The following is a 12807-nucleotide window of genomic DNA, read 5'->3' on the forward strand; positions in this document are numbered from 1 at the left end:
CGTGCATTTGTTGTTTTGAGTGACGGATGACGTCACTAGCTAAAGAACAACAAAATGTACGCCCCCGAATCCGAAAAAGACGGAGCCTATTCGGAGGGACAGCTCTCTCTTCCAATGACTAACCTCCGTTTAGGAAGCCAGCCAATGGAAGAGAGGCAAAAACTGAGGCGGGACTAGTAGTCCAACTAAGTAACATTAATTCTCGGACTTCCGGTCTGCCTTCGGCAGACCGGATATTACCAAGACCTAAAAAGCTGCTTCTTGATGACACACATGTATTATTTTTGAGTGGTGTTTTGAGTGAGCTACCAGCCTAGCTGTGTTATATGTGCTTTTAAAGACAGTTATAAAAAACTGCACTACCTATAGTTCTGGTATTACTAAGATCTATATTTTGGAACCACTTTATTATCTTTAACTTTTTCGCACATTTTGAAGAAACCTATATTATGCTCTGTGTAATACAAGTTTAAAATAATGAGGTATATGTACACAATGCTTTATGTCCCAGACTGGGACCTTGTAGCACAAAATATACACAAGTCACTATTCTCCATGGCACCAACCAGGATTCAATTCTGTGGCTCGCCGGTGCAGTTTTTTCACTATAATATAGGTGTCATAATGCACAATACCGCATTTCCCACGGATTATCCTTCATTGCATCTGTTTCCTATTTGAACTCTGTATTATTTTATAAGTAGTTACCTGAAGGTGAAAGACCAAAAAATGTACAGAATATTTTCGTTTTTTTAGCCACGCCTTTGACCACACCCCTACCCTTCCTCACCCTGCTCCCATTGTGCACAGCATCACAGGTCATTCCCATACGTTTTTTAAATGCACTTCGACCACTGAATTATTCACATATCAAGCCCATCATTAACAGCGAGGCATCTTTGTAAAAGTATCCATCATATGTTTCCGCTCACTGAGCTATAGACGTGGCATAATGGGTTGAACATTTCCATATGAAACACCAGGGGGCGGTGGCAGGAGACCCTGCTGCTGCTTCGAATGAATGGTTTAAGTGAGCTGTTCTCGGTCACACATGATGCAACGAGCTCTGTTGGCATAAACAAATCTTTGGGTTTATTTACAATTTGTAAAATATTTCAAGAGTTTTCAGAAACATTTTCCAAAAAGAACATGCTGCATTGGCCGGGAATCGAACCCGGGCCTCCCGTGTGGCAGGCGAGAATTCTACCACTGAACCACCAATGCTTCATATCAGGTACATTAGTGAGACATAACTGTTGTATTTAAGAAACCGGTGTGACCCTCGGGTAGTATGCTTTCTTCATTTATATTTCTATGTCAGGACAGGAGGCTCCGATTATGCTTAGTCTCATTTCTTTACTGACACATAGCAGCCAATCACATTACAGTAAAGAAAAAACAGAAATAGGGCAACCATAGAGTACACCCATAGTATATAAACAGTCTCAGAGGTAACCACTTCCTCTTTCTTTGCTGCTCCGCAGCCAGTTAAGTGCTTTATCTTTACTATTGACTTTGCGCATTGTTATTTACTGTTTGCTTTGTGCTGACCTTTGCGCTTTGTTATCGCGCGTCTGGGGCTGTGTCTCCGTTCACTGACTTCGCGTGTTGTTTGCTGCCGGCGTGCAGTTTTTTTCTTCCTTGTCGGAGCGTGTGCCTCACCTCCGTTTTCCTTGCGCGAGCGCTTCCTGGCTGCTCGCGCGCTGTTAGTGGAGCGGGAGCAGGGGTTCCGTTTTGCTTAGGAGCGCGAGCGCTCTTGCGACGGTCTTCGAGGACAGGCGACAGTCGCGCATGCGCGCTGTCCATTTCCGGTTGTTGGTGTTTCCTCAGCTGGTTGAGCGACGGCGTATTGACGTTTTGCCCACGGCCTGTCACTGGAGTTAACCCCGTCAGACACCGAGGTCTTCTGAGGGCTTTGGTTGTTTTTTCTTCGCATAGGCTCTGCCTAGAGTGTTCTATTTGATACAGGCTTTGGCTCCCTCCACATTCTACTTGTTTTTCGAGTCAGGTTTATTTCCTGCTTCTTCGAAGCCTGTTTTTGGGGTCTCAACACTCCCCCTTGACTTGTGTTTTTTGTCAACACTCCATATTGTTCAAGTCGTCTTGTGGGCACTTACCTCTACTTGCTGTAGAATGGCTGATTATTATGATGACGCTGAAGACGACTATTATTATTATGCTGATGAGGAGGAAGGCTCCTTGGAACAGGATTTGGTTGAACAGCTGGACAAAGGTGTTCAGCAATCCGTTAACAAAGCACTTGTACGTGCCATTAATCCTTTGAAGCGTCACCTCAATCTCTATTCTCAACAGCAGGGCTGGTTGCCGGCTGCCAAGAAATCGGCGAAGTCGCCTGTTAACCCTCACAAATCTGATTTTCAGCGTCTGGCGAAAAGTTTAGCATCTGCGCCACCCACGACTGCAGGTCTTCATGAGGCTGATTCGGACAATGTGTTATCCTCCGCATCTTCAGACCATGTTTCTCCTCCACCTAAAAAACGGGTCTGTAAGGAGCATTTTGTGGACGCTCCTGAGCGTCCTCCGGTGCTCAATTTCGAGCCCGCCGACATTGTTCACCCCAACTCTTCATCATGGGGGCCTTCTCCGGCTGTAGCTGCCTACATTGAGGCACATATCCGTCAGCCTTTTGAGGCTTCGGTTCGTGCCAGGCTGCGCTCTGAATGCCCGAGGCCTGATTTGTCTGCCCATTTAGCTGAGACCCCAGAAGTTGACCCCATGATGGTCACCTATTTGAAAAAATATGCCAAGGACCCAAAGAAGGGCCTGGATAGATCTTGGCGGTCCTGTCAGGATAAAATGTTGGACGTCCTTGGGCCTCTCACAAAAATTTTGGACCTAGGTTACAGGGCCCAGGAAGCTTCTGCCCTTGTGAACCCTAAGGAAATGATCGAATGGGCGCAACGGGCAATTTGCCAGTTGGGTAATGCGAATTGTGCGATATCTGCGGAACGTCGCAGGTCCATCTTATTAAAGCTTGACCCTAGACTATCTGAACTGGCCACTTCTGAGTCGGGCCCTGAGGCAGACGGCCTCCTGTTTGGCCAGCCATTCCTTAAGGAACTCACGCGCTTTGTATCAACCTTCAGTGGTATCGACAAGGCGCAGGCCTCCTTGCGGCGAGCCATGCGTCCGGTTTTTGGAAAGGCCGGACGAGGTAGGGGACGCTCGTTCGGCCGTGGTTCTGCCAGTCAGTCCCAGAGAGGCAATTCCTCTCAACACAGAGGCTCCTACGACGCAGGTTATTCATCGAGAGCCAACTTTTATCCTTCCAGAAAAGGAAAAGGCCAGTACGGCAAAGGACGTTCCGGTGGTCATCAGGGACAATACCAGGATTCCCACTCTACAGGTGAGACTGATTCCTGCATGCGATGTGATGTTGGGGGGTCGCATTCAGTTTTTCCTGCAGAATTGGCGCATGCTCTCCGGCGATGCTTGGGTGCTACAAACTGTTCAAGGGTTCAGAATAGAATTCTATCACCCGATGCATCAGACTTGTCCCCCTCCTTGTCTGCGTTTTTCTCTTCAGGATCAGGTTTGTCTGTCCGAGGAGATAGACTCTCTTCTCAAGAAAGGGGCGGTGATTCCAACCACCCGTCATCCAAAGGGGTTTGCCAGCTCTGTCTTTCTGGTCGAGAAAAAAGGGGGCGGTGCTCGCCTTGTTCTCAACCTGAAAGAGTTCAACGGGGGAGTCGTCTATCGACATTTCAAGATGGAGGGAATCCATCTCTTGAGGGATCTCCTTCGAGAAAAGGATTGGATGGTCAGGCTGGACCTCAAAGATGCATATCTCTCGGTTCCGATTTACAAACCACATCGCCGTTTTCTCCAGTTTCTCTGGCAGGGAGTCTGGTACGAGTATCAGGTTCTCCCGTTCGGTCTTTCGTCGGCACCATGGTGCTTCACGAAGCTGTTGCGACCAGTTGTGGAACATCTTCGGTCTCTGGGTGTCAGGTTGATTATTTATCTGGACGATATTCTCCTTATGGCGGATTGTCCACTCAAACTTATTCAACATCTGGAATTGTCCATCACTCTTTTACAGTCTCTGGGGTTTCTGATCAATGTTCAGAAATCGGTGTTGGTTCCATCCCAGCGTATAGATTTCCTGGGTTTTCAGATCGACTCGGTAACTTGTCAGCTCCTCTTGCCCAACCAAAAGATGCGTTATATCAAGAGAGAGTTGACATCTGTTATTTCCAGACCGACTGTGTCGTTGAGGTCGTTGGCACGTGTAGTCGGTCTGCTGGCATCTTCCATCCAGGCGATTTTCCCGGGTCCCCTGCATTACAGAGCAATGCAGCGCCTGAAAATTCTTCATCTCCGGAAAGGCCTCGGATATTCCGATCAGATTCCTCTTACGGAGGAGGTCCGGTGGGAGATGCAGTGGTGGTTGGACCACATGGAGGCCTGGAACGGCCGAGCCCTCTTCGGTGTGTCTCCGGATCTAGTGATAGAGTCCGATGCCAGTCGGTGGGGCTGGGGAGCCCGTTGCGGCTCGGTCTCGACGGGGGGTCGTTGGTCCCCTCAGGAATTGACACTACATATCAACTGTCTGGAACTTCTAGCGGGTTCCTTTGCGATCAAATGTTTTTCCCCTCTGCAAACCAGTTGTTGTGTCCTTCTCCGGATGGACAATATATCAGCAGTCCGCTATGTCAACAAACTAGGCGGGACCAGGTCCAGAATCCTGGCGGAGATTGCCAAAGATTTTTGGCACTTCTGTCTGCAGAAGAGGATCACTGTTATTGCGGAGTACCTTCCGGGATGCCACAATCAGATAGCGGACTGGCACTCCAGACATCTCCGGGATTACAGCGATTGGAGGCTGCATCCTCGGGTCTTCCGTGCTCTCCATCGGCGTTGGGGTCCTTGCCAACTAGATCTCTTTGCCTCACGCCTCAATGCGCAACTTCCGCATTTTTACAGTTGGAGGCCGGACCCTCAGGCTCTGGCCACGGATGCCTTTCTCCAGCAGTGGCCATCGACCCTCTGTTATGCCTTCCCTCCATTTCTGATGATTCCCAGGGTATTGGCCTACTCCAAACGATTTCAGACGGATCTGATTCTGATTGCCCCTCTCTGGAGGGCTCAAGCGTGGTTTCCGGTCCTTCTAGAAATGTGTTCGGCTCCACCGTTTCTCCTTCCCCCTTTGTGGAATCTCCTGTTGGACCCTCTCGGAGATCCTCATCCCCTGGTCCTCTCAGGCTCCCTCCCGCTTCTCGCGTGGAGGATCTCGGGGATCGCTGGTCGCTCCCAGGCCTTTCAAGCGACGCTTCCAAGCTCCTTAGTGAAGCATGGGCTCCCAATACTCACAAACGGTATAAGGGGTCTTGGAAGCGTTGGTGTGATTGGTGTTCACAACACCAAGTTGATCCCGTTTCAGCAGATATCAGCATGATTGTTAATTTCTTGGCCTCCTTAGCCACCTCTGGTCTGGCTTATTCGACTATCAACGGTTTTCGGTCGGCTATTTCGGCGGGTCATGCCCACATAGATGGGAAACCCGCGGGTGAACATCCTTTTGTTTCCAGGTTACTTAAAGGAGTTCGTTTTGCAAAACCTCCCACTCCTAAGTATGTTACCTTGTGGGATGTTTCGGTTGTACTCAGATTTTTGGAGGCCTGGCCTCCCAATGCTTCTTTATCTCGCAAGCAACTATCTGCAAAACTAACCATGTTGTTATGTTTGGTCTCCTGTAAGCGCGTGTCGGACGTACACGCTTTGGACCTGGCGGGTCGCAGCTTTACTCCTGAAGGTGTTTCCTTTCGTCTCTCCAGACGTACAAAATCTAATACGCCTTCTATTTCTTATCCTTCTTTTCCTTCTCACCCCAACCTTTGTGTGGTTCAATGCCTGAAGGATTATGAGGTGAGTACCGCTTCTTTGCGCTCAGACATGCAAGGTCCGCTTTTTATTGCATTACAAAAGCCTTTTCGCCCTGTTTCTCCAGCTACCTTGGCGCGCTGGGTGCGGGGACTTATGTCTGAAGCTGGAATTGATGTTTCTGTGTTTGGCGCACACTCTGCACGGGGAGCGATGGCGTCCAAAGCCTATTCCATGGGTGTTACTCTGTTTGATATAATGAAGGCTGCAGATTGGTCATCTGCTTCTGTGTTTAAGACTTTTTATTTTAAACCTATCGATAGTGTTGCTTCTGTAGTGGTGGATCAGCTTTAAACAAGCATAATCGGAGCCTCCTGTCCTGACATAGAATTAAAAATTTGCAAACATTCGTGACAAGAATTTTCAATTCTATTAAGGACTAGGAGGCGAGGATTATCCCACCCGTTGTCTATGCATATATCGATTATATTGTTACTATGCACTGCTTCATAGATCTTTCCTAATGATATGTGATGAATGCAATGATTTTTTCTCTACCCACCCTTATTTGCTCATGATTACACAGGATGTGTATTACGGCTTTGTGTCTTTTTTCAGGCTCTGATCCCAAGTGAGGCTCCTCCGTCTCCGCCCTTGTGGACGTTCTGCTGTGAGTTTCTACTCCTCGTTGGCCTGCTTCTGTTTCTGTGGCTTTTGGAAGTTCCTCCGCCGCCTCATTCGGATTTTGGCCCTATTGGATGATGTTCTCCTTGGTTCTTCTGATGTTAATTGGTTCTTCCTACTGGATTTTGGACAAAGAAAGAGGAAGTGGTTACCTCTGAGACTGTTTATATACTATGGGTGTACTCTATGGTTGCCCTATTTCTGTTTTTTCTTTACTGTAATGTGATTGGCTGCTATGTGTCAGTAAAGAAATGAGACTAAGCATAATCCTCGCCTCCTAGTCCTTAATAGAATTGAAAATTCTTGTCACGAATGTTTGCAAATTTTTAATTGTAGCAACATTATTGTACATGATTTGAAAGAAGAAGCTGTCACGTGACACATAGTGAGTCATGGGCTCCTTACCAACCTGGCACCTGTAGTCAAACTCGGCTTTCTATCCAAATGCATTTGACAGAGAGACTTTTTTTAAACACGCAAAAAATGTTAACAGGGAAACTACAATTTCCAGAATGCAGTTTTTTGTTGGGAAAAACAGGACCGTTGGAGGCAGATTAGCTCAATTAGCTCAAGGGGTCATTTTGCAGCTGTGCGAGGTTTCCCCCTCAGCCCACCCCTTTCCAGTCTCTGCTCTCAGCATCTGCACGACTTCGAGAACACATCTCTGCTCCGCTCTGCTCATAGGTCCCCTCATCCCGAGACAACTACACAAAGTATCTTCAGCTCACGTCACGTCAGCAGTACTTACGGTTCCTGCTTCTGTCCCCTTCTGGGGAGACATGCCAACACTATGCAAACGTGCCACATCCATGTTTAGGGAACTTTGGGCTCTGCATAATGAATCATTACATACACGCTAGTCTGATGGCTTTTAAACCTCATCTGTAACATAACAACACTAAAATATGGATTGCGAATCCACCGGGTAAACTGAGAGCCGGCCACCACCATCAACGCGTCGAAAAGGACATCTTAGCAAAACAAAAGGGACAGATTACACAGCAGAGACCCGGGCTCCAAAGTGGCTTCATTTTAGCCGAAAAAAACCCGCTGTCTACAAACGGCCCTTGTCTCTCAGAGCTGACAATGCGCATTTTTAGGTCACCACTTTGTATGTTTAACAGCAAAGCTTGAATACAAGTTTGCATGCGTAAGGGCAAATAAGATCCTGAATTAAAGAAACCAGCTTGCATATTTAATAGCAAAGTTTTAAATTGAAAAAAGGTATATTTAAAGACAAAACATTTTACTGCGTTGGCCGGGAATCGAACCCGGGTCAACTGCTTGGAAGGCAGCTATGCTCACCACTATACCACCAACGCTTGCATGATATCTTAGGGCACAACAGATTTTATAAAGCTAATACAGGTGAAGTAGGACAGTGACTTTAAAGTGATCAGGAATGAATCTGGGAAACACAACAGATAAACAAGTCCGTTTCTTCAAATGCTACAAATCTGAATCCAGGAGCGTCATGAAGGACCCCCCCCCCCCCCCCCCCATCCCTCTCCCCTGCTTCAACATCTACCACAAGAGGTGGGTTCTTTATGGGTTTCTCTGTCATCAACTTAATATAAAAGTTCAACCTTAACACTAAAAAGAAGAAAACAAGGGGTTGAAATAAAAGGGAAAAAAGGATCGATGTATAAGTGGCTGGAAGAGATGGTTGAAATGATGGTGGGTAAAAGGAAGGGTCGCTGAGTGGGTGAAAACTTGATGGGTGAAAGAATGGTAGAGCGGGAGAAATAATACACGCATGGATGGGTGGGTAAAAGGATTAATGGAATCAACGGATGGGATGGTGAAAGGATGGTTGGGTGGCTGTAAAAATGGGCGAATGAAAGGATGCATGGATAAGTGAGTGAAAGAATAGGTAGATGAAAGAATAGATGGATGTGTGTGAAAGGATGGGAGGATGAAGGAATACATAGAAGGGAGGGTGAAAAGATGGATGGGTGAGTGAGAAAATGGGTAGACGAGTGGGTGACTATTATGGACACTAAGGATACTGGAGCCCAGCATGTTACTCTGGACTTCCGTGGGCAGCATGTTGTCTGGTTGCTCAGGAGGAAGTAGTTTTCAGGGAAGTTCACTAAAGAGAAAAGGCAGCACCAACAGGCAGGAAGTGGTAAGTAGAGCCTTTGGAAATTAACTGAATTTGTGTGCATTGGAGTAAGGGCTGGAGTAAGGAGGAAGCTGCGTAGGAACATGCATTAGTCAGCTGAAAAGAGTAACCCCAGGGCATCCAGAAATCTAAGACCCCCAAAAAAGGACTAACCAGGTGAAAGCTGCAGACCATGGGTCTGAGCAGACCCCTTTCTCTGAGATGCCTTGGAAATCCTAATCAGGTATCCAGCTCTCCCCGTTAGTTTAAGACATGGCCCCCTTGGCCTCATCCATAAGGCATTTCGTTCAGAAACATTTTGGGGAAAAATCCAGACTCAAGTCATTGGGCAGTTTACCATTAACAATTGGAAGCAGGTGCACGTTTTTGGGATCTAATCAATCTTTGACCTGTAGGCAATGTAGCGCCTTGACTTTCTTCTTCCCCAAGACTGTGGTCTTTAGGCGCATCGTCTCCGCTTTTAGAATTCCCCTCCACAATGGAATCTGCAGGGTCGGGGGTACCCAAGTCTCTGGAAGGTCAGTGTTCAACCGATAGGTTGGTTGCTTGGAATAGTAGGTTTACTGATGATGTCGATTTTGAAGGCCATCCTTTATCAAGCCAGTCTTGCCAGCTTCTCATTTCAAACATTGGCCCTTCAGCTGTTTCCGGGGTGTCTATGTTGGACGTATTATTACTTATGCGGAAAACGCACCTGTGATTTTTGAATCTGTGGCTTTAATTACGATCAGTCAAAAAAGACACAGCATTATTAAAAATTATTTTAGAGTAGCTTAAGGCAATTAGTACACGGATGCCCTGTTTGTTTCATCCAATAAAGGTTTCTAATGATCATAGAAAGGAGGGACAAGTCGTGTGCATCGGCATAAAGAGATAGAAGTCATTTCTGAGATATTTATTTCCAAGATCCTAGTGCTACTCAAAAAAAGATGAGATTATGTATTTTATTTAAAAAAAATCCTCTGACCTACAGAGTTAACAGAAAGAAAAGTTTAAATAAGCTTAAAATATTAAATAATACCTTTGCATATGAGGGAAAAAGGGGACAGGAGAGAGTAATAGGAGCTCCAAAACCCTCTTGCACTTAAAGGGAAATGTATTTAGTACAAAAAATGTAAACCCTGGAAAACCTCAAAGGGTGGGAAGTTCCCTAGATCCACCCAATAATCTATATAGTTCCTGAACAATTGGTGGGAACAACCGAAGAGGCAATACTGGTCCCTCTACTAATGTTGACCCCTCGCAGGTTCCATCCAAGTTGCATAAACCAGAATGCAGGTAGTGAAACAGGATTATCAAAACAACATCTAGGAAGAGATGGTTACGCATAAAATAAATTGTTCAAGGAAGATGGTTAAATTCCCAGGGGCCTCAATAACGCAAGATGACCACTTAGGGGCATATTTACGTCTTCTGGCGTATCTCTGTAAATCAGCAGGGATGCGCCAGAACAGATGTGTCACGCAATCCCCACCTTGCGCCACCACAGATGCGTCGCATTTACAATGTGGCGCACCATGGTGCAAGAGGGGCAGATGCGTGACGCATCTTGAGGCGCACAGGCGGCGCATTGCTGGAGTCGCGTCGCAAGCGTGACGCAACTCCTGCAATGCACAGGGGCCGCCCATACTCAACATGGTGCCTCACTCCTTACGCCTGCTTCAAGCAGGCGTAAGGATTTGACGCAGCAGCGTCGTAAAACTGACTCAGTCACAGTGAAATCTTGTAGATTTCACTGCATCAGTTTTACGTGGCTTTCCTGTGAGGGAACGCCCACCCTGCGACAGAACGCCCACATGAAACGTGCAGGGCTTTACAACATGACGCACCTGCCGAGATGCGTCACGTTGTAAATAAGTCGCAACATGGTGCATGGTTTACGCCGCTGCTGTGTCACAAAAGTGACGCAACGGCGGCGTAAAAGTGTTGGAAGGTGCTTGTATATCTGCCCCCAAGTATTATATTTTGACACGCAAAAAGGAATGGAGAAAAGGAAGAAGGCAAGACCGATAAACAGATCAACATTGCTGGGTAGATTTACATTCTATCATGCGACCATAACCAAGTGGGCTTTATTGAGGGACAATTCTCTAAAGAAATAACAAAGCCCACGTTGTTCTCCCAGGTGAATAAGAGAATCATTTTAGTAACCCAAAAATAATTATCGACCTAAGGGAATCCGAAAAGTACCAATTTCAGCGTTCTGACGCCAGCACACAAGCCCCCTTTAAAATGACCTCACAAAGCTTGGGTCAAGACAAGTAATTTTTTCCATGGCAGAAGAACCATGTAGAGATCTTCCATACAGATCAGTTGCACAGGACAAAGATAATCTACAAATGAGCCTTGCAGTGAGCATTACAAACAGATCTGAATAAATAAATTCAGAGAGTGAAGTATTTAGTAAACTAAGGGGCATATGTACAAGCTCCTATCCCCACCACAATGTCACTTTTATCGATGTTGTGGTGGCGACAGGGGTTTAGCCCTATTTACAAGGCAGCGTTAAGCCACTTGTAAATAAGGACATCTTTCACGCTATGGATAGCGTGAAAGGGGTGGGCAGTAGGTGTTACGGTGGGCGTTCCAACGCAACACCTGTTGATTTTGACACTGCCCACAATGTACAAGGGCAGCGTACAAAGGAGGTAGTGCCAAAATTAAGACCTGGGAAACCTAGTCTTGAGTTGGCGAAATGGGGAGAAATGCATTATTTCTCCTTGTTTTTGCTTTTTCCATGTGTGCTGCCTTGTACAGCAGGGAACCAAGAACCAGCACACATGAAATTGACCGAATGGCATTTTAGGATTGTTTATGTGTAGGAAGGGGCACCTTCCTACACATAAACAATCCTCCACTGCACGCAGACATCCTTGCCCTATGGTGAAAGGTTGCCTGCGTTAGCGCTACGCTGCTAAGTGTAGCGCCATCGCAGGGAGAAATGCAAGGCTGCACCATATTGTTGTAAATATGATGCAGCCTTGCATTTCAGAAATGGCCGAGTGCGGGGTTAAACAAGGAAGGCTAACACCTCGCTCCGCCACTTCATTTGTACATATTCCCTAAATGATCAATATTAGGATAGGATCCCACAAGAGAGTCTCTCAATATTCATTTGGAATGTTCTTGGGTTAAATCGCTTGCTACACTCAGATTCGATGGAAAACGTGCTTGAAGAGAAGGTTACGGTAAGTCTCCGAGAAACTTGGCTTCGAAGGGTAAACCACTGTTCCCATATTTGATTCAAATTTGATCTGATACAGTACCAAATAATTCAGGACCCTGTGCAGGTGAAGTAGGACAGAGAATATGTAAAGTGATTAGGAATGAATCTGGGGAAACACAACAGATAAACAAGTCAGTTTCTTCAAATGCTACAAATCTGAATCCAGGAGCGTCATGAAGGATCCCCCATCCCTCTCCCCTGCTTTACCATCTACCACAAGAGGTGGGTACTTTATGGGTTCCTCTGTCATCAATTTAATATAAAAATTCAACCTTAACACTAAAAAGAAGAAAACAAGGGGTTGAAATAAAAGGGAAAAGAGGATAGATGTATAAGTGGCTGGAGGAGATGGTTGAAATGATGGTGGGTACAAGGAAGGGTCGCTGAGTGGGAGAAAGCTTGATGGGTGAAAGAATGGTAGAGTGGGAGAAATAATACATGCATGGATGGGTGGGTAAAAGGATTAATGGAATCAACGGATGGGATGGTGAAAGGATGGTTGGGTGGATGAAAAAAGGGGCGAATGAAAGGTTGAATGGATAAGTGAGTGAAAGAATAGGTAGATGAAAGAATAGATGGATGTGTGTGAAAGGATGGGAGAATGAAGGAATACATAGAAGGGAGGGTGAAAAGATGGATGGGTGGGTGAGAAGATGGGTAGACGAGTGGGTGACTATTATGGACACAAAAGATACTGGAGCCCAGCATGCTATTCTGGACTTCCGTGGGCCGCATATTGTCTGGTTGCTCAGGAGGAAGTAGTCTTCAAGGAAGTTCACTAAAGAGAAAAGGCAGCACCAACAGTCAGGAAGTGGTAAGTAGAGCTTTTGGAAATTAACTGAATTTGTGGGCATTGGAGTAAGGGCTGGAGTGAGGAGGAAACTGCATAGGAACATGCATTGGTCAGCTTGAGGTAATTGGAATGTAT

At 46.3% G+C, this 12807-nt stretch overlaps 2 non-coding genes across 2 annotated transcripts; both read right to left on the reverse strand.

The window, feature by feature from the left end:
• Nucleotides 1-1153: 1153 nt before the first annotated feature.
• On the reverse strand, nucleotides 1154-1224 carry TRNAG-GCC (transfer RNA glycine (anticodon GCC)). The gene has a single exon. It is a non-coding gene; the product is annotated as a tRNA-Gly (tRNA).
• Nucleotides 1225-7778: 6554 nt separating this feature from the next.
• Nucleotides 7779-7850, reverse strand: TRNAG-UCC (transfer RNA glycine (anticodon UCC)). The gene has a single exon. It is a non-coding gene; the product is annotated as a tRNA-Gly (tRNA).
• Nucleotides 7851-12807: the final 4957 nt, after the last annotated feature.

The sequence above is a fragment of the Lissotriton vulgaris genome, chromosome 12, assembly GCF_964263255.1.
Source record: "Lissotriton vulgaris chromosome 12, aLisVul1.2, whole genome shotgun sequence".
In the NCBI taxonomy this organism is placed as follows: domain Eukaryota; kingdom Metazoa; phylum Chordata; class Amphibia; order Caudata; family Salamandridae; genus Lissotriton; species Lissotriton vulgaris.